This window comes from Lactuca serriola, unplaced genomic scaffold (genome assembly GCF_051521515.1).
Source record: "Lactuca serriola cultivar US96UC23 unplaced genomic scaffold, Lser_US96UC23_V15 Lser_V15_Un135, whole genome shotgun sequence".
Lineage (NCBI taxonomy): Eukaryota > Viridiplantae > Streptophyta > Magnoliopsida > Asterales > Asteraceae > Lactuca > Lactuca serriola.
The window spans coordinates 1-5,000 of record NW_027629729.1 but is presented as its reverse complement, the minus strand read 5'-3'; the positions used below and the strand labels follow the sequence as shown (position 1 = coordinate 5,000).

At 52.5% G+C, this 5,000-nt stretch overlaps 1 pseudogene; it reads left to right on the top strand.

The window, feature by feature from the left end:
- Positions 1-3,673: 3,673 nt before the first annotated feature.
- LOC145078289 (18S ribosomal RNA) lies at positions 3,674-5,000 on the top strand (annotated as a pseudogene; the record flags this gene model as incomplete).

Sequence of the window (5,000 nt, the reverse complement as noted above, 5' to 3'; positions counted from 1 at the left end):
GCCACACACATGCCCATGAACGTCAAGGGAACGAGGCCCCTTGCCACACACATGCCCATGAACGACTACATGGAAGCTAGGCCCCTTGCCACACACATGCCCATGAACGACCTTGGAAGCTAGGCCCTTGCCACACACATGCCCATCCATGAACGACCATGGAAGCTGTGCCCCTCGCTACACACATGCCCATCCATGAACGACCAAGGAAGCGAGCTCCTGCCACACACTCGCCCACAACTGCCAAGGGAACGAGGCCCTTGCCACACACATGCCCATCCATGAACGACCAATGAACGCAGGCCCTCTACACACATGGCCATGAACGACCAAGGAAGCTAGGCCCTTGCCACACACATGGCCATCCATGAACGACCAAGGGAAGAATGCAGCGTGAGGCCGTGCTGCTAGGTCATGGCAAGCCACACAGTCAGATACCTGCGGGGAACAAGGCATCTTGCCACACACACATGCCCATCCATGAACGACCAAGGGAACGAGGCACCTTGCCACACACATGCCCATGAATGCAATTAAGTGAAGGCACCTTGCCACACACATGCCCATCCATGAACGACCAAGGGGAAGAATGCATGGAATGTGCAAGGCCAGTGGTCAAGTGCAAGCCACACAGGCTTTCAGATACCTATGGGAACAAGGCATCTTGCCACACGCACGCCCATGAACCCACCAAGTGAACGAGGCACCTTGCCACACATGCCCATGAACGACCAAGGGAACGAGGCACCTTGGCCAAGGCTACTACGCCCATCCATGAACGACCAAGGGAACGAGGCACCTTGCCACACACATGCCCATGAACGACCAAGGGAACGAGGCACCTTGCCACACACATGCCCATCCATGAACGACCAAGGGAACGAGGCACCTTGCCACACAAAGACAGCTCCATGAACGACCAAGGGAACGAGGCCCTCATGCACATGCCCATCCATGAACGACCAATGGAACGAGGCCCCCTGCCACACACATGGCCATGAACGACCAAGGAAGCTAGGCTCCTTGTCACACACATGGCCATCCATGAACGACCAAGGGAACATGGGTAGTTCCCACACACACCCCCATGAACGGCCAAGGGAACAAGACTTCTTCCCAAACAGACACCCATGAACGACCAAAGGAACAAGGCTTCTTTGCTCCCACACACAGCCCCATGAACGACCAAGGGAACAAGTCTACTTCCTACACAAACACTCATGAACGACCATGAAAACGAGGCATCTTGCCACACACACATGCCCTTGAACGAACCAATCCCATCCTCATCGTTCTAAGGAACAAGGGGCCTTGACAAACCATGAGCAAACATTTCTAAGCAAGTCAAACGACAAGGAGCAAAGTGTTGTAACCGAATCCGTTTAAGTGTTGTAGTTCCTACTTACTACATAGTCACCAGGCGAACTGCTCGTGCTCTTTCGGGTTCATCCAAGCGACTAATGAATAGCTAGAAGCCTTATCCCACTCGGCCACCGCAGGGGCGGCGCGCAGACAAAACCCGAACACGATATATTTCCATTTCAAGGTCTATGTTCACAATGACCCACGCAAAGTTTCAATGACATTCCAACTCATTTGAGCCGCATATCAACAAGTAGGAACCGAACGCTTCAAGGCATAGCTGGGGATAGGTCACTTCGACATTTATGCCCCAAACATGACATTTTTTATTTCAACGCCTTTCATTTATAATAAAGCATCCCTACAAAATTTCAGGTGAATCCGACCACTCCGAGCGAGTTATGGACGATTTCGCAAAATTATGCATCCCTCGGGCAAATCAATGTTCTGTTTCGTCACCAAGCTCTTTGTAATATGTATATATAGGGGTGGCCAGATCAAGCCCCCATCGGCGCCCGGGGGGTGTTCGGGCCGGGCCCGGTGAGCTTGCCGAGTCGGGCACGCTCGAGGCCATGGCCAAGGCGCCCGGTTCACGAAAACGAGGCCATCAACGCCTCCATAGACGCCCACCGCGTGTCCCCCGCCCCGACGTCGTGCGTGTCCAAAACCAGCATCATCGTGGAAATCCATGTCCGTTCCCTTCGTCACCAAGCTTCGTGCAATATGTATATATGTGGGCACGACGTGGGTCTCATTCATGGGTGCCCGACTGGGCGATGGGCGCTCGCAGTCATGAGGGCCGCATCGAGACCAACAAGCAAGCCAAGCCAAGCCCCACGACCCATGAAAAGAGGCCAACACCCCCAACACGCCGCCTTGATTTCCTCGAACGATGGCCCGAGAAATAGCCCCGTCGCCTTGATTTTCCTCGACGCCGTGCGCATGAACTAGCCCGTTGCCTGATTTTCCTCGACGCCGTGCGCACACAAATCCAGCTCCCCGCTGCCTTGATTTTCCTCGACGCCGTGCGCATATTAAAAATTATGCATAATCAGTGGAAATCCATGTCTCGTTCCCCGTCACCAAGCTCTTTTCGTGCAATATGTATATATAGGGGGAGCCGAGTGAGCACGCAAGGTGAACGCGCGTATGGCCTTTCAAATAACATCATGGGTGACTTGCTGCTTAGTTCCGAGTTGCTTAGATAATACCCTCCGGCAAATTCTCGGCGGGGTGTGGGATGCCTTTGGTTGTCACGCGACAACAAATTCGTTGTGGTTGTGGTCTAGCCTTGGAAATGTGGGATTTAGCCGTCCGTGTGGCAATACGATGACGATGTGCTTGCTAATCTTGTTCGACGTGTTTCGGTGCTAGCCAAGCATTTGATAATGTGCCGATGATGGGGATAGGCGTTAAAGTGGCATGTGTTGCTTTTTGTGATACTACACACAGACGCCGGGTTCATCCTTGTTAGACGTGCGGTCAGGCAAGAGCGTATTACAGCAATCAGGCACGTGAGGACGAGCATTATCGGGAAGCATTGTCGATGCCCAGGATCATCACGGCGTGTTGGTTGACTTGGAAGCACAAAGATGGCCTGGGCGAGCTGTGGCGGTGAGTTTCGCATCGATCAACCCGCACCTGCCCCAGGCATGATTGTGCCCATGCCCACTAGTGCTGGCCTGATGATCGCATAGACGAGGTCCCTTGTTATCCTCGGCTCACATTACACTACATTGCCCATGCCCGCCCAGCAATGATGTGCTTAGGCCGGCCAGCCACCGTCCCTTTGTTGCGCATCGCCAAGTACCGGGCCGGCGAAGCTTGTGGTTGCTTGCATGGCCTGTGCCAAGTGGGTGGTCATGGTCGAGGATATCCTCGGGGATGTCTACCCTAAAGGTGCATGAGTGGTGGTGTTTGGTTTGGTGTAACGGTGGTTGGATGTTCTGGCTGAGCAAAACAACTTCCACGGCGTTCTGGCCTCTTCGCCTTTGTGTTACAAGGCGAATTTGCCTTGAACATTGTGGGTTCCCGTGTTGCATACCTAATTGATGGCATTATGTCGTTTCGAACAAAGTTCATTGGCACATCGCTGCGGTGCCTACGAACCTTGAAGTCGTCTTTGTGGTCCATGTTGTCAATGCGGATGTGTCGATGGCATGGCCTATGAAGTGTTTGCTTTGGCCCTTGGATATGGAAGCTTGCAAGGCTGGTCACCATGATCACATTACCCTACATGAGCGTTTCGTCTCTAGACGACCGTTCACCTTGCATTGACTTCAGCAGGGTGACCGAGTCGAAGAGGAATGCTACCTCGGTTGATCCCGCAGTTTGCTGCTTGCTCTGAAGATTAAGCCATGCATGTGTAAGTATGAACAAATTGTGACCAGAAACCTGTTAATGGCTCATTAAATCGCTATAGTTTGTTTGATGGTATCTCATACCGGATAACCGTAGTAATTCTAGAGTCAACACGTGCAACAAACCCCTACCGGAAGGGATGCATTTATTAGATAAAAGGTCGACGCGGGCCCGCCCCCGCGTCGCGATGATTCAGGCTGAGGACACCGACGCGATCGCACGGCCCTCGTGCCGGCGACGATCATTCAAATTTCTGCCCTTATCAACTTTCGATGGTAGGATAGTGGCCTACTATGGTGGTGACGGTGACGGAGAATTAGGGTTCGATTCCGGAGAGGGAGGCCCAGGAAACGGCTACCACATCCACAAAGGCAAGAAAGGCAATTACCCAATCCCGACACTAGGAGGTAGTGACAATAACAACAATACCGGGCTCTTTTTCGAGTCCGGTACTGAATGAGTACAATCTAAATCCCTTAACGAGAACCATTGGAGGCGTCCGTGCCACAGCTCGCGACCTACCCAATAGCGTATATTTAAGTTGTTGCGTGCTTAAAAAGCTCGTAGTTGGACTTTGGGTCGGGTCGGCCGTCCGCCTTTCCTGTGTGCACCCGTTTACTCGTCCCTTCGTCGTCGATGCGCTCTCGGCCTTAATTGGCCGGGGTCGTGCCTCCGCGTCGCGCCTTTGAAGAAATTAGAGTGCTCAAAGCAAGCCTACGCCCGTATACATTAGCATGGGATAACATCACAGGGATTTCTGGCCCTACGTTGGCCTTCGGGATCGGAGTAATGATTAACAGGACAAGCCGGGGGGCATTCGTATTTTATAATGTAGGTAGAAATTCTTGGATTTATGAAAGACGAACAACTGCGAAAGCATTTGCCAAGGATGTTTTCATTAATCAAGAACGAAAGTTGGGGCTCGAAGACGATCAGATACCGTCCTAGTCTCAACCATAACCATGTCACCTGTGTGACCGCCGGATGTTGCTTTTAGGACTCCGCCGGCACCTTATGAGAATCAAAGTTTTTGGGTTCCGGGGGGAGTATGGCCGCAAGGCCGAAACTTAAAGAACACGGAAGGGCACCACTAGGAGTGGAGCTCGCGGCTTAATTCGACTCAACACGGAAACTTACCAGCCCGTACATAGTAAGGATTGGACAGACCGAGAGCTCTTTCTTGATTCTATGGGTGGTGGTGCATGGCCGTTCTTAGTTGGTGGAGCGATTTGTCTGGTTAATTCCGTTAACGAACGAGACCTCAGCCTGCTAACTAG